The sequence below is a fragment of the Octopus bimaculoides genome, chromosome 19 (assembly GCF_046866305.1).
Source record: "Octopus bimaculoides isolate indiv1 chromosome 19, ASM4686630v1, whole genome shotgun sequence".
Classification (NCBI taxonomy): Eukaryota; Metazoa; Mollusca; class Cephalopoda; order Octopoda; family Octopodidae; genus Octopus; species Octopus bimaculoides.
The window spans coordinates 30,778,139-30,800,829 of NC_142946.1; the positions used below are offsets into that span (position 1 = coordinate 30,778,139).

The following is a 22,691-nucleotide window of genomic DNA, read 5'->3' on the forward strand; positions in this document are numbered from 1 at the left end:
GTTTCGATGCCCCATCTCTTCAATCAAAATTCATAAGCTACACACCATTATTATCTGCAAAAATCAAACATAGTCCCTTACAGCTTGTGTTTTAGACTCATCACAGCAGAGTCTACTGTGATGCTTCTAAAATACAACATAAAATAACTAACGGTATATCTTTTTTCTATCCCTCTGTACAAAAATAGATACACACACTTACATAAATACACACAAACTTCTGTGTGTGCGCGCGCATGCCTTGGTTTTGGTGCAGAAAGAATTTTGTCTCTAGTTTTTATTGCCTTAGGAGGTCAAAGGCCACTTGTTCTGGGTACAAAGTGATCAGCTTTTCGACAACGTCAAATAACAACGTCATATATATATATATATGATATATATATATATGATATAAATAATATATAGATATATGCATATATACATACATATTTGTACATACCTACATATATATGTATATATACATGCATATATGGGTACAGGACATAAACAAATAAAACGTTAAACACCATGAGAAACGAAAACATAGAAAACGAACTTTTTCGAACAACGAAAAAAACAGAGAAACGAGACATGCAACATAAAGAATATACCCCTTCTTCAGTTGTCCCTGTTTCATCTACTCCGCGTTTCGAAGGTAAAGACAATACGCGACTTCATTGAAACAGTCCTTCTCGCAAAGCAAATTAAATAAAATTTGGGATTTTTTGCGGAGGGTGAAAGTGTTAACAAGAACAGAACAGTGAGAACAAGACAGTAAAAACAAACGGTGAGGGCTGTTGAGCCAAGACGATAGAAAAATTATTATGAACGCAAGGAGAACGAACCAAGAGAGGAAACAGGCGAGGCACGTCTTTTCATCAGGAAGGAAATGGACAGAAAGATAGATCCCTTTTGTCACGTGTCAGCGACGAGAGAGTCAAGGAGGAAGAGTAAGAGAGAGAGGGAGGGAACGGAGAAGGGGAGAGGAGAAAAATAGGGAAAGGGTGGGAGAGAAAAACAGAAAGGATGAAGAGCAAGAGAGGGAGAGAGATAGACAGAAAAGAAATCGTAGTGATAGAAGAAGAGTGCGCATAGTAGTATTAAGACAAAACTTACTTGGAAAAGGATGCGTAGGGTTCGATCATATAATAATATAAATAATATATAGATATACGCATATATACATACATATATGTACATACCTACACACACACACACACACACACAAATATATATATATATATGGGAGAATATACAAATAATAACAACAGACGAGGACAGGTGGTGTAAATAACAAAAGTATATATTAGTATGACGCTCGGGAATACGGAAAGTCTTTGACGTTTCGAGCTACGCTCTTCAACAGAAAGAATACGGAGACAAGGAGAAAAACACGGAGAAAAAAATTGAATAGTGTTCAGTCAACGGTCAATCATAATAATGGCCGATCATAGCAATGGCTGACCGGAAGTTAGAAATTCTTATTTCAGGAGAGCTAAGAAAGGGGGAGATAACAAACGGTGATCGGGAACGAGGGGCTGTGTGTGGGAGGTAGAATGCTGGTGATCTTGACGTATGTAGTGTGAAAATGGGGAAGGGAGAAAGGGAGAAAGTAGTTGGTCAGTTGTAGTGTGTGCGAGGGTATTGGTGTGGTGTGATGTGAGGGTGTTGGGAGGTGGGGAAGGCATGGGTGGAGTGTGGGTTAGGCTGAGGGTGGGGTAGAGGTAGGGGTCTGTGGGTAGGGTGGGGTATGTGGGTAGGGGTGGGTGGTGGGTGTAAGGAATTGGATGGGGTGGAGTGGGAAGGTAGAGTAGGGGTGTGGTGGGATGAGCTTATGAGGGGGTGTTGACGAGGAGGGAGAAGGGGAAGGTGGATGTAAGAGAGGGGGAAGATGGGTATGGGAGGGGAGAGGAAGAGAGGAGAGAGGGTGGGTATAAGAGAGGGAAGGTGGATTGAGAGAGGGGGAAGGTGGGTATGGGGGGGAGAGAAAGAGGGGAAGGTGGGTATGGGGGGAGAAAGAGAGGAAGAGAAAGAGAGTGAGAGAGAGGGGAAGAGAGTGAGAGAGTAAGAGTGTAGAGAGTAAGAGTGAGAGAGGGGGGAGTACGAGAGAAGAGAGTGAGAGAGAGTAAGAGAGAGGAGAGTGAGAGAGAGGAGAGAAAGAGTAGGGGTGACGAGAAGTGGGAGTGGAGAGAAGTATGAAGAGAGGTGAAGAGACGTACAAAGAAGTAGGAGTCGGAGCAGGAGGTGGGGGAGGGGAGAGATTGGTGGTAGGAGGGAGGGTGGTGGAGAGAGACAGGAGGAGGGGGTTAGCTGAAGAGTGGAGGGGAGTTGAGCCCATGTGGCGCAAAGGAGCGAAGATAGAAGATTAATCTCTGTTCACGGCGCAAACGGGAGTCCGGATGGCCCCTGTGCATGGACAATCCAAACACAGACAGGTGTTGTCGCAAGGAGTGGCCGGCAGAACGGAAGTGGCGTGACACCGGGGTGTCATTGCCGACGTTGATATCTCGGAAGTGTTCCGCGAATCGGTCGGCCAGGCGGCGCCCCGTTTGTCCGATGTACAGAGATTGGCAGAGAGAGGAGGAGAGGCAATATATGATGTTGGTAGACGTGCAGGTGAAGGAGTCGGTGATGCGATAGGGTCGGTGATGGGTGCTGGTGAGGAGGGTGGTGTTGGAGAGGTAAGGGCAAGTGCGGCAGCGTGGGCGGGAGCAGGGGAACGAGCCAGGTTGGGTTGGGGAAGAAGCTGTGGACCAAGAGGTCCCGTAGGTTGTGGGCTCGTTTGAAGGAGGGGAGGGGTCGATTAGGGAAGATGTGGGAGGTGGAGGGGTCGGACTGGAGGCGCCGAAAAGCTCGGAGAATGGAGCGTTGGAGGGGTAGGGTGGTGGGATGGTAGGTGAGGGGAAAAGGGAGGCGGGAAACGGCAGGGCGGGTTCGGGGGAAGAGAGCAGATGCACGGTCCACAGAACGTGCTCTGGCAAGGGCGGTGTGGATGGTGGTGGGTGGATATCCACGCAGGCTAAAGTGGTGAGCCATGAGTTGAGACTGTATCTGATGTACTGTGTAAGGCATGCTGTGTAAAGTATGCTGTATCTGATGTACTGTGTAAGGCATGCTGTGTAAGACATGGCATGCCTTGAGGTTCATAGAACAGTTAATGTTTCCCTTGAGTTTTTGTACATTGAGGCTAAAGGGAATATTTTCTGATCTATATATTCTCTCACATACACAGCCCACCACAGACAAGGGTAAGTGGTGAGGAAGTCAAAAGCTGAAGGAAGCCTGTCATATATATATATATATATATATATATATATATATATATGCATGTATGTATGTGTGTGTATATATATATATATATATAGTGAATCCAAACAAAGAAGAACATACAAGAAAAATCAATAATGCGAGGAAGTGGTAGAAGTACTGTATTATCAGATGCTCATGAAAGGAAGGAAAGAGAGGAAAATATAAATATATATATATAATTATCCGAAATGTACAGTATTATATATCCATCCTGGCTAATCTTACCAATCAGTTTCACACAAGGAATATAATGGAGTGTTAGGTAACAATCCGATTACATAACCTTACGCTTGTCAGAGTTAGCTGATATGAAAGGGTATATGGTGACTGCTCTCTATTGTCAGCGGTAGATTAACACAACCAGTTTATGGTTGCTGTGAAAAAGGTGGTGAAACAAAAAAGGGCCAGGGAATTAGGTTAGAAATTATGTCCCTTGGTTAGGTATATTGTGAAGCCAGTAAGAGTTATCTTGAAGTGTGCATTATTAAGTGTGATACGTGTAGTGGTGTCATATGCATAATTTTTTCCAGGAGTGTAGGTATATATAGTTGTATTCATTGGTCTGTTTTCTTTCTGTATTGGTTAAGGTTGTGTGTGTGTGTGTGTGTGGGGGGGGGGTTATGTTACCATGCAGTGTGCAATGTGTGTTTTTGGGGGTCTATATATGTGTGGGGGGGTACAATGTGTGTGAAAGAGTATATGCTGGGGGAGGTGGGAGGCAGTCTATTTTGTGGGGTGTTCACCTTATAAGGGTGTGCATGTGTGTACATGGGTGCTTTTGGTCAAACTCTTTGCTGGGCCAGAAGGCATTGTTGGACGGTTGAGGCTGGGGACTTGTGGTTGCAGTCATGGTTAGGCACACAGGTATGATGAGAGGTACTTCCTTTCATGCGGGAAAGAATTAAACACCTCACTCCTGCATTTCAGATAAATATTTGGGCATTGGGTACCCTTTAAACTTGCTCTCTTCTCAGCCAGGCACAACCTGCACTCCCTGCTGCTATTGAAGTATGGTTTGCATTTCTCCAGGATCTTCCACTTTATGCTGCACTCTGTGCTGCTTTCTTTCAAAGACCAGTAGGGTTGTAGCATTACGTCTCTCTGAGATGTTTAAGAAAGACTGTTGCCCCCACATACTTTTGCACACTTGGTTGCCCATTGGGTCCTATGGCTGTTACCTCTGCTTCATATACAACTGTCTCCGTGTTACAACGGCCATTCAGTGGACAAGTTGTGTTACTTCTGAATGAGCATTCTGCCTCTGCCATGAGTTTAAGCATACCTACTAAAATCTTTTTTACATTAGGTGCACAGCTAAAGAATATTCTCAAGGTATGTCTATTAAATATTTTGTTGAATCTATTAGTACGGGGGAAGTGTTTATCAACTAAACTAAGGAACATTTTACCTACTCTGGTTTTAACATTTAAAGAGAAGCATTGCATCACTACACTTTCCAGTGGTGCTTTCTCTTGGTGGATTTAGGGTCTGGCATGTAACTAATACTATCCTTGAACCTGCTGGCAGCCAGAGCCCAGTTGTAGTGTGGGGCGGTAACATTAAAGCTCTCTTTGCTTGAAGACAAGCTGGAGATTCTCTGGCTAACACCCTTAACCAGGTTCCTGAACACTACGGCTGGATGGCAGGAACCTGTGTTAATGCATGATAGCTTCTCATCTGGTTTCCTAAAGGGCCTATAGGCACCAGATTCGAGGTCCAGGGTCATGTCAAGGAAATCTACCGTTTTCAGGTTGGTCTCTATTGTGACCTTCAGTCTGTGGGAGTTCATGGTACCTGTGAGGTCCTTTCTGAGCCTATCTAGCATGTGGCCATTAGCCCCTCTTGATATTGCTTGCATGTCATCTCTGTAGAGGCCAAAGCTAGTTGAAGGGAATTTCTTGTTTAGTATATCTAGGATGAAGAGACCGACCAGGTCACATACATCAGCACTGTTGAAGGCACCCATTGCCATGTCGAAGGAGCTCTTTGGGTCAGTACGTTTGGCCCAAGCTGACCCCTTACTGAAAAGTAGGGTTCTTCTGGTGTGCATGTTAATGTGTATGTCCTTGTTGCTGACTTCAATGTGGGCCCTAGCAAAGTTCAGTGGTTTTAACAGGAGCTCCCTTGATATAGATGGGTAAAAATCCACTATATATTGGGTAAACCCAGCTCTACTCCCACTGCTATTGGTCTTAAACAATGTAATGACCTCATTGGTGTTGCACCACAGGGCAAGGTCAGAGGTGTCTTTAACACCGTAACTGATCTTTCTGATGAGCCGTTTGCTCACCTGTCTGATCTCAGACTTCGCCGGGTTTATCAGCCTACATTCAGGGTTAGAGGCAAAGTTAGGTTTATGATCCTTGATCATTATAAAGGCTTCTTTCATTGCCAGCATCTCTACTCTATTTTCTCTGCCTAGTTTAAACGCTATATCTCTGGCCTCTTGGTTACTACTATCATACGTCTGGAAGGTAGCCCTCCCGTACGTCTGTGTAATACTGTTGTTAAGTAGCTGTGCGTATGTGTCACTACTTACTCTATATAAATTTTTTGCTTTATCAGAGCAGAGACTGGTCCTATCAGAAGATTTAAGCCTACTGGTGTCTGTTCTAAGTTTATGTTGGAAAGGGTTTGAGGACTTATGGAATTTCAGGTGAGGTTCAATAGATCATTTTTGAAGGCCTCCAGTTTCTTGATCTTGGGTGGAAACTTCCTGGATCAAAGCTTAGAATGTTCAGTTTCCATTGGTGGTTTGGGCTGGTCAGAGTAAAAAGCCTTTCATCTCACCCACTTGAACACTTTGATTATTTTCTCCAGCAGCAGCCTTGTATAGAGTTTGTTCAGCGGTGTATTCTTTGTTGAATATCCCAAGTTGTAATATTCCAAATCTATTTGTAAAAGATGTATATAATATTATAATCTTTGGTGACTAAGTAGAGTGCACTGCTGGTAAGTGTAGCTATATGGCACAAGCCACAGAGGACCTATCACAATACACTCTACATTTTGTGGCAGTGTGTGCATGCATGAGTCATCTAAGAGACCATAAAGCACTTATATGTCTGTCAATAGTGTGGGTATATTATCCGAAATGTACAGTATATGTTTACTGTTCTGTTATTTGCAGTAAGAGTACTTAAACAGAAAGAGTACTTCATCCAATGAGGGATAAATATCATTTAATATACACATTATTTAAATGTAAGCTACTAATAGTTTCATGCCATGGAAACCCAATAATTTGGCAAATTTATATAACATGCCATGTGTTGCACCTCTTTAAACAAATGTAAATGGATCAAAGAGAGATCAAAGACATGAATGCTAAATATGGTGAAAAGATCACACATTCTTTTTAGATCCAAGAATTACTCCACACTACTTTATTCCAGATCTGAAATTTTAAGCAAATACAATTACATGGGCCAGTTCTTTTTGTCGAAGTGGAGTTTATCACTCTTTGCAGACTATGTGGCTGTCTCACAGAATTTGACCTCCTCCCCATTGAATTATTCTACACCAGGTAGATTAATTTTGATTTTGACTGACAAAGGGTATGCAACTATTGGTTTTCTTCTTTTTCTTTTCTTTCTTTTTTCCATTTTTATTCACCTCTTGTTTTCTTGTTCCACCTTTTGCATTACCTTCTCATTTTTTCTCATATCTTCTCATAGACCAGTATCCTGTTTTTTAAATAAGACCAACCAGGTGTATTTGAGCTTGAACGATTGCTCAGAGACACAAGGCATGTTAAATCTGCCAAATTGTGTTTTCACTGCATGAAACTATTAGTAGCTCACATTTAAATGTTGTGTATCTTAAATGATATGTGTGTGTGTGAGAGAGAGAAAGAGAGAAAAGGTTGAGTTCTATTTCATCCTTTACTCTGGGTGGTTCCTAAGTTTGATTTCTAATAAAGATTCTTCATATTAAATTGGTAGTTTACTGTTGTAAGTATTTTTTGAATAAGAAAATGTTACAAGTATCAGGTGTGTTATGAGCATTTATAGAACGCGTATCCTATAGAAACTCAACAAACAGTTAAAGATGGAAAAGAGAAGGTGTTAAAGGTTTTATAAAATTTTAATCTATGCATACAATCGTTTCGAACAGTAATATTAACATGTAAATAACATAGAAAAATTTAGAAATTAATGTAATTATAATTAAATTAATTACATATTGTTCTCTTCAGTGCAAAGGAAGAATACATCAAAAAGAATGCATCAGAAGAAAATTATATTGTTACAGAAGACTAAATGGAGTGAGTGTCACATAACATATTTGGATATGCATAATATGCTTATGAAAAATGAAAGATAAAAATATGCTAAAGTAGTGTTGAGTCTCGTTGTGTATGAACTGTAACTGATGTGGCTAACGGTTGTTTGAAAATATAAGTGAGACATGTTTAAGAAACACTCTCTCTGTTTGAAGATAAGTAATTAAGCAATAGACATTCCATATAAAGCATTTATCAGAAGAAGTCAAAGATAATATAATATAATGCATGGATTAAAATTTTTTAATTCTTTTAACACCTTTTCTTCTCCATCTTTAATTGTTTGTTGAGTTTCCATAGGATACATGTTCTATAAATGCTCATAACACACCTTATTCTTATATATATATATATATATATATATACACATGCACACATACACATATATACACACATATATATATATATATATACATATACACACACACACATACACATATACATACATATATATTTACACACACACACACACACATATATATATACACACATACACATGCACCATACATCTATGCACACGCACATACATATATATGTATACACACGTAAATGTGTACTTGTGTGGCTTTGTCTTGACGTATTCATGGTGCATAAAAACAAAGTTATTTTGTATAAGACAGTGCCTTTGTTTACAATCTGCTGCAAAATACATGTTCTGCTCGTGAACTGTTCACTATTCAAAGGACTGCAGAAAATAGTGCCTTACTTGGAAACAGGTGAGGGTTGTTAACCAGAAGAACATCTGATCATGGAAAACTATTTCAATAAGTTCTGCTTGACCCATGCCATCACAGAAAATCATCATTGTCAACATCTAATGTCCATTTTTCATGGGTTGGTAGTGACAGGAACTTGCAAGGTTAGGGACTGCACCAGGGTTCATAGTCTATTGTGGTTTGGTTCCTATGGATGGATGCCCTTCCTAATGCCAACCACTTTACAAAGTGTACTGGGTGCTTTTTTTATGCGGCACCACCACCAGTGGTAGTGACAAAATGAAGATGATGATGATGATGATGATGATGAGGATGGTAATGACAATGATGATTTCTTAGAATGGAATCATATTTATCACTTTATGTCTCTAAATTATCTTCATCATAATACTCTAATAATGGTTTCAAATTTTGGCACAAGCCAGAAATTTCAGGAGAAGTAAGTCGTGGTACTTATTTTATTGACCCTGAAAGGATGAAAGGCAAAGTTGACCTCGGCAGAATTAGAACTCAGACCATAAAGATGGACAAAATGCTGCTAAGCATGTTATCTAGCGTGCTAACGATTCCACCAGTTCACCACCCTTCATGATTCTCTTATGATATCATCAATAAAATAGAGTACCTGTCAAGTTCAAGTCTCATGTAATTGATTGTCCCTGGCCCATTAAATTTCTTAGCACGGTGTCTATGTTAGACATTATATTTCAGTTTATAACACAATGGTCTTTAAATATGAAGTCTAAATTTAAATAATAACAATAACAATTAAAATAACAATCACACAAAAACAAAGTACAAAAAATAAAAAGGAAAAACCAGAAGCATACATGTTCTTATTGATGACAACCTTGGATGTTTCTAAAATACTGTGATAGTAGCTGTTGTTGTTTATCCCCACCAAGTTAGCTATAATCAAAGATCTTCCAGTCATAAGCATCTTATCGTAAAGGGTTTGCATGACTACAACATGTCCAATGTGTTCTTTCCTTGTTTAAGACATTAAGATGTGATTTCAAGAAGATTTGGTGCTATTTCTAGCAAGTACCCAATTCAGCTCATCACTGTGGTTGTAGATTAGTTTAGATTAAAAACTAGAATAAGAACCAGAAGTATTTTACCGATTAGAGTTTTTGTCAAACTCATAGAATAACTTTTAGAGTTTTAAATCATTCATTAACTGAAAGGTATAAGATTCACCTGCATGAGAAATGAATGTAAAATGATGATGATGATGATACATACATACATATATACACACTTATACATACATAATACATATGTATGTACGTATGTGTGTGTGTGTGTATGTGTGTGTGTATATATATATATATATATTAGTCAATTCGAGGATGTCAGGTCCTCATTAGGGATTAAATAATCCAAAGATTTCACTGGTTAATCACCATCATATAAGGAGAAAGTATTGGTGTTTTGTTAGGGAATATTATAGTAATACATATTAATACTGATAAAAGGAAGAAAATGGAGAATTATAGATTTATTTGTATGATATAATGAGGTTGAAAGATTTTTTTATAAAAGCAATTCAAATAAATTATGAATTATAAAGCTCTAAAAGAAATGGTAGATGCCAAAAACATACATATATGTTTTGAGTCATGCCCCATAGGTGATTAGTAATTCTAAGCATTTGGGTAAAGTCATATGCTAAGAATTGGTCATCATTTTCAACTATATGGGGCAGAATCTCATTAGGGCTTTATGAGCTTATACACTATAAAGGTTAATATATCTCTTGAAAGGGTGTAGATGAATTACTAAGAAGTTTAAAAAGTTAGATTATATATATTATGTGTATGTATTTAGCTAGTGAATTATGCATGTAAATAAAGATACAATAAAATAAAAAAATAAAAATAACATACAAATAAAGGTAAAGTAAGAAGATATAATATAAAAAGTAAAGAAAAATATAAATATATGTAAAATAGCATATAAATTTAAAGAAAAAGAAAGAACGATACTTAAATATGCAAGGGAAGAATTATATAATAAAATAAATGAAGGATAAGTTAGATAGTAAAAGATTATTTTCATTTATCTATTATCAGAAAGATTAAGTTGTTAGAGTTGTTTTGGGAAGTTTAATATCTAGAATTAATCAGTTAAGAGGTTAAATTAAAAGAGAAGTCCAACGAGAGAGTGAAGAGAAATAGAATAAAATATAGCATAATGAAATAAAATATAGTAGAATATGTGGCAGCATATATTGGGTATTTGTTATAATGTAACATATGTTTCTAATAATTAATTATTAACTAAATGAATAAGTAAATTGGAGATCATTTCATTATATGTAGGAATAGTGTATAACATTATACGAAGAAAAAGTGCAGTATTTGTATTCATGATCGATTTTTTTATTTTGCTAAGGTAGATTAGAATAGAACTATTTAGTAGCTAAACCAAGTGTTGATATTTAAAGATTATTTAATAAATATGAATTGTAATATAATTTAATTTATTCTTTAAAAATAAGAAAGAAATAACTCATATGCTAGGAATTTATAGGTAAGGGGATATTATTTATATATATTATGAAAAAAAAAATAAGAGTGAATGATTGTTAAAATATAACCATTTATATATTATGCATATGTTAGAAATAAGTATATTTAGGCAAGATATAATATATATTTTACATTTCACAAAATTATAAAGATAACTGCTGGTTCTAATAAAGATCTAGTTAATTCAGTTTCAAATTCAGTAAAAATATTTATGGTTAATAAGGTACCTAACAATTAGTGATATTAATCAAAGAATGGTTAATGATATTTATAAAATAGATATTCAGGAGTGTGTAGGCAAGCCGAGAATTTTTCAACCCTCTCATTTAATAATTGTTTGCTAGTAAAATGGATGTTATAGCACACTAAAGTGTAGAGTTGACAAATTCTATCAGGTGGGTGGTAAGATTTTGCAGTACATATAATTTTCTATCTAATTTTAAAACTGATATTACTGTCTTTTAATTTCCAGATGAATTTACTAAGACTAGTTGAAGAACGTTTATTGGGATTTCTAAATGAGCATCCTCGAATTGACTGAATATTATTAACACATATCAATGTGTATATGTATTACTTTTTATTACATTAAGATATATATAGTATATATAAATATTAATTTGAAAATTCCACTGGAAAAATGGAGACAATTAAATTGGATGTCTCTTTAAAAGACGTTCCCATAGCATCTTCAGGAATGCTTGAAGGATCTAATAAACAAAACTAAGGAATTCAGAATAAGGTGTAAGGTTTATTATTTTGATAAGAAACTCGAACAAGTAAATAAAAGTATAAATCAAGATAGAAGCAACAAAATGGATATAATTGAAAAACATTTTAAAACAAGAAGATAACCACCACCTAATAAACATCTCGATGCTTTTGAAGACGAATTATGGGATACAGTTAGAAATATCAAATTCATGAAGCACCCACTCAGAGATGAACATCAGTGGAAGTCAAGATCAATAAACACGGATTTCAAATCTAAGGAAGGTATTTTGGTTCACTCTGATGAAACAGGAAGCATCTATAATTGGACACTGATCTATATCAGGATCTACTTAGGAAGGAAATGACCAAAAAATACAACATAATTGCCCGAAATACATTAAGAACTATAAATCTTGAAGCTAAAAAAATTATGACTGGTAACACTATTGAAGATATAACTGAATATTTTTTTTTCCTTTAAGGCCTAGAATTTTTTAAAGGACCACAAGGATAATTTTGAAACAAACTCTAAAGTTAGATTAATCTGCCCTGCTAAATCAGATATAGGTAAACTTAGTAAATATATTATTGATAAATATATAGAAGAACTTAAGAACAAAATTAAATTGAGATTATGGTCTAATATGCAAGAAGCAATAGACTGGTTCATCAAGATAGAAGATAAAAATGAATGTAAATTCTTATAGGTAGATATTAATGACTATTACTCATCAGTTCACGCAACAGTCCTAAATAGTGCCCTTATATTTGCTAAAAATAATACTAAATTGTCTAGGAAGGAAATTCAAGCCATACTAACAGCTAAAAAATCAATAATTAAGTTTGATAATAAACTATGGGTCCAAAAAGATACATCCGACTGCTTTGATATACCTATGGGATCATCTAATTCAGCCCAAGTCACAAATTTGTTTCGTATATACATTCTACAAAATTCAATAGCAAATTTCCAGAAATAGTGGGTGGTCTATATAGGGATGATGCACTGTTTATCATCAAAACCCTTCAAATAGAAAACTAGAATTATACAAGAAAAAAACTCTATCAGTTCTTTAATTGTTTTAGACTAAATATTTCAACTGAAAAAGCATAACTCAATTTTTTAGGCATGAATTTTAACCTTAATACTGGAAAATATGTGCCATACCATAAGCCTAACTCCAAAATCACTATATTAATATAAAAAGTAATCATCCAAAGTCTATTACCGATTGTTTAGTTAATAATATAGAAAAAAGAATAAATTACCTCTCATTTAACAAAGATATCTTTAATGACAACAAAGAATTATACAATATTGCATTGGCAAAAACAGGGTACAAATAGAGAATTAAATATATTAAGCATTATTCACATACAATTAATAACAAACAAACATTTACAAGAAGGAAAATGTAACCTTGATATGGAAAAACATAACACTAAAGCTATAATTGATACAATAAATACAGATAAAACAACTAATAGATTATATAATAACTATATACTGAATAAAAATGACGAACATAGAAATAGGGTAGTAGAAGCGACAAAAACAGACCTTAAGACTAACACATATTCTGATATTTATAACAACATAAACAGGCGTAGGAGTGGCTGTGTGGTAAGTAGCTTGCTTACCAACCACATGGTTCCGGGTTCATTCACACTGCATGGCACCTTGGGCTGACCAAAGCCTTGTGAGTCGATTTGGTAGACAGAAACTGAAAGAAGCCCGTTGTATATATATGTATATGTATATATATGTGTGTATGTGTTTGTCCCTCCCAACATCGCGTGTGTTTACATCCCCGTAACTTAATAGTTTGGCAAAAGAGACCGATAGGATAAGTACTAGGCTTACAAAGAATAAGTCCTGGGGTTGATTTGCTCGACTAAAGGCAGTGCTCCAGCATGGCTGCAGTCAAATGACTGAAACAAGTAAAAGAGTATACATATATTACACCTCAAACATAATAAACCAAAAGCACATTATGACCAATATCATCAAAATATAAATGATAAATTAGCTATTGACCAGATCCATTGGAACATGGGACCTTACAATAATAATAACAACATTAACACTAATTACAATCTAAAAAGGAAAAATAAAAATTACATACCTTATATAAAATCCACTGTAAAAATCTATGTTAATCTCAATTCTAGTAAAAATAAAACAAAGGAGAATATTATCTGCTAAGCAAGCAAAAACAAATTTAAAGTTATATGTCGGATAATAAGCAAACACCTCTTCCATAATAAAAACAAATATAGTGACATAATACAGAATGGACATTTTAGATTTGCTCATTCTGTTTCCCGCAGCTTGTTTAAATATATATCTTCTATGAATTATGCAAAATTAGATAATTTTTATGCTAAGCGAAAACTTAATATTCCCAATAATAAACAAACACATAATAAAGCCAAGTCTAAATGTTCAAATATAAACGGTCAAAGGGAGCATACTGCCCATAACCCACCTACTAATTCTAGTGATAATCTTAGTAAGTTCTGTGATTGTAGGGTTAAAGAGCAATGTAAATTTAATAATTATTGCAAACAGAAGAATTTAGTATACCAAGCTATAGTAGAAGCTGAAGATAAACTCTTTTTCTACATTGGCTCTACAGAATGATATATGAAACTTAGATTGGCTAATCATGAATGTTCATTTAGAAATCCCAATAAACGTTCTTCAACTAGTATTAGTAAATTCATCTGGAAATTAAAAGACAGTAATATCAGTTTTAAAATTAGATGGAAGATTATATGTACTGCAAAATCTTACCACCCACCTGATAGAATTTGTCAACTCTGCACTTTAGAGTGCTATAACATCCTTTTTTCTAGTAAACAGATATTAAATGAAAAATTCACAGCTTGCCTACACACACCTAAATATCTATTTTATAAATATCATTGATCATTCTTTAATTATTAATATCACTAACTATTAAGTTCCTTATTAACCATAAATATTTTTTACTGAATTTGAAACTGAATTAACTAGATCTTTATTAGAACCAGCATTTATATCCATAATTTTATGCAATATAAAATATATATTATATCTTGCCTAAATATACTTATTTCTAGCATATGCATAATATATTTAAATGGTTATAGTTCGGCAACCATTCACTTTTATGTCTTTCATTATATATATAAATAATATCCCCTTATCTATAAATTCCTAGCATATGAGTTATTTCTTTCTTATTTTTAAAGAGTAAATTAAATTGTATCATAATTCATATTTATTAAATTATCTTTAAATATCAACATATATATATATATAAATATATATATATATATATATATAAATATATATATAAATATATATATATATATATATATATATATATATAAATATATATATATATATATATATATAAATATATATAAATATATATATATATATATATATAAATATATATAAATATATATATAAATATATATATATATATATATATATATATATATATATATATATATAAATATATATATAAATATATATATATATATATATAAATACATATATATACTTATACATATATATATATATATATATATATATATATATATATATATATAACATAATAGGGTAAAACATTTGATATTAATTAATATCAATTTAATACCAGGAAACCAGCATATTAAAAGAATCAGAAGATTCAGAAAAAATTTTCTGAGATTTCAAAAGGATTATAGTACATGTCTATAAAAAAAAGACCACTAAGTGGACTGTAATGTGCTAGAAGAAGATCACTTAAAAATTCTCAAGGAAAATTCAGCGGAGCAAAAACAGGCGGGCAAGACTAGTGAAAATTATAAATACCTAAGTTATCTGTAGACCATGGTTTCAAAATCAACACTTTCGTAACGAAAGTATCTGTTTTTCCTCAGTACAGACTGCCATAACAATTATAATCCAACAGAACCTCGTGCTAATTGTCTCCAACAAATGAAAACATGTGCACGGGATTCTATTAATTATAAAGAGTAAAATTCAAAAGTCTTAGTTTTGGCGTGCTAAATCCGGAAATATCTCTGCAGAAAATAATTTCTGCAATTGAATTTACGTTAAGAAAGTGTTGATTTTGAAATCATGGTCTACAGATAACCTAGGTATTTATAATTTTCACTAGTCTTGCCCGCCTGTTTTTGCTTCGCTGAATTTTCTTTGAGAATTTTTAAGTGATCCTCTTCTAGCACATTAACAGTCCACTTAGTGGTCTCTTTTACACACACACACACATATATATATATATACGAATGTATAGATACATAAATATATACATTTTATATACTGATGACTAAGGGTTCACATGTAAGGCTTTTGAAATACATATAATAATCAAATTTTTCAAACATTTGTCTATACATGATTTTAAATATAACACAATATGATGTGAATGCTATGCATCCATAGATTTTCTGAACTGTATCTATTACCAAACCAATGAAAATAATTTATCTATAATGGCCAACTAATAATTTTTTTCTATCTAACTTATCCTTCATTTATTTTATTATATAATTCTTCCCTTGCATATTTAAGTATTGTCCTTTCTTTTTATTTAAATTTATATACTATTTTACACACATATATATTTTTCTTTACTTTTTATATCATATCTTCTTACTTTACCTTTATTTGTATGTAACTTTTATTTTTTTAATTTTTTGATGTTATTCAAATTTTATTTTATCTTTACTTCTATAATTCACTAGCTAAATACATAGGCATAATATATATGATTTAACTTTTGAAACTTATTAGTAATTCGTTAGCACCCTTTCAAGAAATATGCTAACCTTTGTAGTATAAGCTCATAAATCCCTGATGAGATTCTACTCCATATAGTTGAGAATGATGACCAATTCTTAGCTTATGACCCTACCCAATGCTTAGAATTACTAATCACCTAGGGGCATGAATCGAACATATATGTAAGTTTTTGGCATCTACCATTTCTTTTAGAGCTTTATAATTTATTTGAATTGCTTTTATAAAAAAAATCTTTCAGCCTAATTATATCATACATATAAATTATTTATACATCCATAATTCTCTATTTTCTTCCTTTCATCTTTATATATATATATATATATATATATATATATATATATATATATATATATATATATATATATATATATGTATATATATATATATATATATATATACATGTATATATATATATATATATATATATATATATATATATATATATATATATATATATATATACATATATATATATATATCCACACACACACAAACATACATATGCATACACACATAGATAAGCAATATTATATAAATACGACTATCATCATCAACATCTTCACCATCATTGTTACTGCTTTATGCTGATGCAGCTATTGTATATAAATGCAAATTTCACTATTATTGATTACAAATAGATCTATTAACTCTGAATACAAACTTCGGAATATAAGTGTGTGTGTGTGTGTGGGTGTAAGGGTGCATGTGTTCCTTATTTAATATATACATGAATGTGTGAACATGTGTTCAGGAGATGAAAGAAATGAAACTAATAGCTACAGTGAGAAAACATTATCCTTGTATTCTTAGATTACATAATTGCTGCTATATTTTCCACCTGGTCAGAATCACATAAGCCACAAAATCATGTATGCAACAGGTAGGAATATTGGCTAGTTAGGCAATAGAAATAATGAGGATTTGTCAATATCTTTCTATTCAGTATATTTCAGACAAGATTATTCCACTAGAATTCAACATTTCTATCTTGCCTGGTCACCTTAGATGAAGTACATTATGGTATATGCTGCAATCAAACTAACTGCAAACAGTTACCACTCCCACTTCACAGATGAGTGGTTAGCAATAGCAGAAAGTATTAATGTGAAAATAACTACTCCAGCTTTTATATCTAAATATACAAAAGAGAGAAATGGGTGTAAATCAATGAAAATATAATTGCATTGTAAATATTAAAATCAAAGGTTTTCAGACATCATCAACTTTTCCATTAGCATAGGCTTTATTGGTGTATCAGTTACAGTAACTTTCTGGCTGATGTCCTTCTGTGTTGATTTTGTATATGAAGTTACACTGTCTTAAAACTGACTTTAACTCTTCCTCCCAAGGCTTCATCTGTTCAATATAAACTCAAGGAATATTTTCATCAATTAAGACATCCATGTTTATTAAGGACTTCAAAAATGTGGAGCCCTGGTATATTTAGTATATACATTTGGAATACTTCACGTAGGGATCACATCTAGTTGAATTGATGGTAGCTTACATATCATATGATTGTGTAATCACACACGAGAGTAACAGCAATGTTAATCAATACACTCATCATAAGTATACATGATAAACAGAATATCTTATTTCTTACTGATTTCATTCATTGGACTGTGGCCATGCTGGGATACTGCCTTTAAGGGTTTAGTTGAACAACTTGATTCCTGTACTTATTTTTGAAAGATGGTTCTTACTGTATGGGTCTTTTAGTTATAGGGGCATAAACAAACCAACACCAGTTGTTAAGCAATGCGGCAGGGAAAAAAACGAACACACACACAATAGGCTTTCACATAGTTTCCAGCTACCAAATCTACTCACAAGGCATTGGTCAGCTCAGGGCTGTAGTGGAAGATACTTGCCCAGGGTATCACAGTGGGAATGAACCTGGAACAATGTGGTTTCAAAATGAGCAAACCACATAGCCATGCCTGCACCTGTATATCATTTATATTGAAAGTATATAGATGGTGATTATAAAGATATTATATACATGTTGATTATGCATACATTATATAGACACTATATAGATGATGACTATATACACAGTATATAAACAGTATGTATGTACACACACACATATATATATTAAAGAACTTTGTTGTGTAAGGTCAGAATAATGTGAGAAGGTACAAAGTAAACCGCGAAAAGAAAAGAAACCAAAACAAGTTGCAGTATATATTTGTTGAATATTTAGACATTTCATAGATGTGGTATACATTAATCAATACGTAGATGTTAACAATATAGATAAAGAGTATATAGATGTTGATTATATAGACTGCATAAAGATGATGACTGGTCTGACAGTATATAACTGCTATGTAGACATTTTATCAATGTTATGTATATAGATATATAATACTTGGATGTTGACTGAATTTACAGTATACAGATGTTGACTATATGCAGAAAGTATCAGTACAAAGAATATATGACATTTGTTTCAACTAATAAAGATTGTATAAGTTGCACATTCTGGAAGAGTAACTCTTCCGCTATAGTAACTCTTCTTCATTGTAGGTGAATAATAGATTCCAAGCAAAAGCAATATGCAAGCATTGAGTTCTTGAAAAGTGTTGGGGTAGGCTAATCTGATATCCACAGGTTGTTTACAGAGATAAAGATCAATGTGCACAGATGGATGAAAAAGTTTAAAGAAAAGGAAACCAGCACTGAAAGCTATTCACACAGTATAGAGATGTTAACTATATAGTTAGTATATATAGATATTATTTATATAGATGGTATATGTTGACTATATCTATATAGTAGGCATATGTTTAATGATGCAAACAAGAAAACAGAACTCAAAATAGGAGTATAGATGCGTTTTTTTATTAATGATTAGTAGAAGTTGCAGAGTGACTCAAACGCTGAGAGTGTTGTGTATTTGCACTTATCAAATGGCATAATGAACAAACCATTTGAAAAAATGCATCAAACCAATTAAGGATATGACAATTAAGGATATAAAGACAGGGAAAGCCCCTAGCCCATCAGGAATCACTGCTGAGATGCTTAAAATATCTGGTAGTGTGGGTTTGGGTCTTGTCACCTGTATTGTAAATCAGGTGGTTCACAAAGGAGTCATGCCCAATGACTAGTGTAGCAGCACCATAGTCAACTGCTACAAATGTAAAGGTGATGACTTAGAAATAATTACAGAGGTATTACATTTTTGGATCAGTGGATGAAGGTCATGGAGAGGGTCATAGCCCAACTAATTAGGGAGGGAGCTAGTCTAGATGAGATGTAGTTTGATTTTGTGTCAGGAAGAAGCACCATTGGTGCTATATTTCTGGTAAAGGCGGCGAGCTGGCAGAATTAGCACACTGGGTGAAATGCTTAGCAGCATTTCGCCCGTTGTTATGTTCTGAGTTCAAATACCGCCAAGGTCGATTTTGCCTTTCATCCTTTTGGGGTCGATGAAATAAGTACCAGTTATGCACTGGGGGTCGATGTAATTGACTCAATCCCTCCCCCCACATTTGAGGCCTTGTGCTTCCAGTAGAAAGGGTTTCTGGTAAGGCAGTTGCAGGAGAAATACATAGCCAAAGATAAATCTCTGTACTTGGCTTTTGTTGACTTGGAGAAAGCTTTTGACAGGGTCTCCTGATCCTTTATCTAGTGGTCAATGCAGAAACTAGGGATAGGTGAGTGGTTGGTGAGAGCTGTACAAGTCATGTACAGGGATGCTGTCAGTAACGTGAGGATTGGCATTGTGTACAGTGAAGAATTAAGGATACAAGTAGGGGTTCATCAAAGATTGGTCCTCAGCCCCCACTTGTTCATCATAGCCCTCCAGGCAATAACAGAGGAATTTAAGACAGGTTGACCCTGGGAGCTCCTCTATGTTGATGATCTTGTTCTTATAGCTGAATCACTACCAGACCTAGAGAAGAAGTTTCAGATATGGAAGCAAGGTCTAGAATCAAAGGGCCTTAGAGTTAACCTAGCAAAAACCAAAGTCTTAGTAAGTAGGAAGGCAGACAAATCACAAATCCTTTCAGGTAGAAGGCCCTGCTTGATCGGTAGAAACTCCAAAAGATGTACCCAGTGTAAGCTATAGACACATAAGAGGTGCAGCAGTATCAGAGGAAGGTTAACAGGGTAAATAGCTTTTGTGTGTGGCAGACGCACAGGTACAATAAACACTGAAAATATACAGAAAATGGACTCCATCAACTGTCAGGGTGGGAGGTGGAGGTAAAGTAGAGGTAGTAGATAGCTTCCATTATCTAGGTGACCAAGTTAGTAGTGGAGGTGGATGCTCCAAATGCATAGCTGTGAGGATAAGAATAGGTTGGGTAAAGTTCAGCTCTTACTTCTGCTGGCAACAAAGGGCCTCTCCCTTGGAGTGAAAGGCAGATTGTATGATAACTGTGTGTGAACAGCTATGCTATAAGGCAGTGAAACATGATCTGTGACAGCTGAGGACATGTGTAAGTTTAAAAGAAATTAAGCCAGTATGCTTCACTGGATGTGCATTGTCTGTGCATATATGACAGTGTAAGCATCTTGAGAGAAAAGTTGGGTATAAGAGGTATCAGATGTGGTGTGCAAGAGAGACGACTGTGATGGTATGGTCATTTGATGTGCATGGACGAGGACAGCTGTATAAAGGAGTGTTGATCTCTAACTGTGGAGTGAACCTGTGGAAGAGGTAGACTCAGGAAGATATGGGACGAGGTGGTGAAGCATGATCTTCGAATGTTGGGCCTCACAGAAGCAATGAGTAGTGACCAAGGCCTTTGGCAATATGTTGTGTTTGAGAGGACCTGCCAAGGCAAGTGAAATCATAGTTTTGGCCAATGCTAGTGTCATGTAACTAGCACCTAAAAAGCACCTTTTGAGCATTGGGCCTTCCAGAGGCAAAGTGGCCGATGCCGGTGGCATGTGAAAAGCTCCTTTTGAGTGTTGAGCCTCATGGAAGCAATGACAAATGACCAAGACCTTTGGCATTATGTTGCGCCTGAGAAGAAGACCCATCAAGCCAAGTAAAAGCACCCATTACACTCTTGAAGTGGCTGGCATTAGGAAGGACACCCTGCTATAGAAACCATACCAAATCAGACTGGAGTCTGGTGCAGCCTTCCAGCTTGCCAGCCCTGATCAAACTGTCCAACCCATGCCAGCATGGACAATGGACGTTAAATGATGATGATGATGATCCATGTGACATTTCGTTTTTATAATTTGTTCCAAAACAATGCAGGGAAGGCCAGTATCACTAGTATATAAACTTATCACCCTTTGATTTGAAACCAGTTTTATAATTGCTAACATAAAAGTACTCGGCCCTTGAGTGACTCTGAACCTTCTGTTGATTATTAATAAAAATGTCTAGTCAGCATATGTCCCATTTAGATGCTGACTACTTAGACAGTATACAGATGTTGACTTTATAGTCAAGATAGGGCAGTATATACATGTTCAACTGTATAGACAGAATATGGAAGTTGGCTATAGAAACAGTATATAGATTTAGATTACATTGATAGACAGTACATGAATTTTGAATATATAGATAGTATATAGAAATTGTCTATATAGACAGTACATAGCTGTTGACTACATAAACATTATTTGAATGTAGACGATATAAAATGCATTTAGATGTTATCTGTATAGATACAGATGCTGACTAGATTGACAATATATAGTTGACTATATAAACAGTCTGTGAAACAATATATGAATTTGGATTATTTAGATAGACAGTATACAAATGTTGACTATATAGACAGTATGGAAATTTTGGCTGTATAGACAGTACATGGACGTTGACAATATAAATAGTTTTAGATGTGGACTATATAGACATACAGTATATAGGTGTTGAGTAGATAGATCTGTGTTGATAAAACTGGTTCACCTGTGCTGATAAAATATATTGATTTGTACTGAAAGAACACACTATTCATTACTGAAGGATCACATTGATCTGTACTGATAAAACACATCGATTTACTTTGGTGGAACTAATTGATCTCTACTTATAGAACTCACTGAACTGTATTATCAAACATATGGATCTATGTTGATAGAACATACTGATCTGTTCTGTTAGAACTGATTGATCTTCATCTATAGATCATATTGAACTGTACTGATAGGAGATCTTGATCTGTAAAGATAGAAGTCATTATCTTTGCTGGCAAAACATATTCATGTATTTTGGTAGAACATATTGATTTGTTCGGATAGAACTGATTGATCTACCTTGAGAGAACATATTAACTGATATTGAGCTAGGTTGAAAGAATATATTAATCTGCATTGATAGAATGCATTGTTCTGTTATGATAAAACTGATTGATCTACAATAACAATACTAA

The 22,691-nt window shown here is 34.6% G+C and overlaps 1 protein-coding gene across 12 annotated transcripts in view; it reads right to left on the bottom strand.

Moving 5' to 3' along the window:
* Positions 1–22,691, bottom strand: part of LOC106871878 (popeye domain-containing protein 1-B) — a 527,623-nt gene that overhangs the window by 336,861 nt on the left and 168,071 nt on the right. For 7 of the 12 annotated variants that reach the window (XM_014918629.3, XM_089366707.1, XM_089366704.1 and 4 more), the window contains one exon: positions 13,664–13,705. The exons of 4 other annotated variants lie outside the window; for them this stretch is intronic. The gene's annotated coding sequence lies outside the window, so the exon portion shown is untranslated. Of the gene's footprint in view, positions 1–824; positions 895–13,663; positions 13,706–22,691 lie in introns of those variants that run through there. One more of the 12 variants, XM_089366706.1, reaches the window with a different exon arrangement.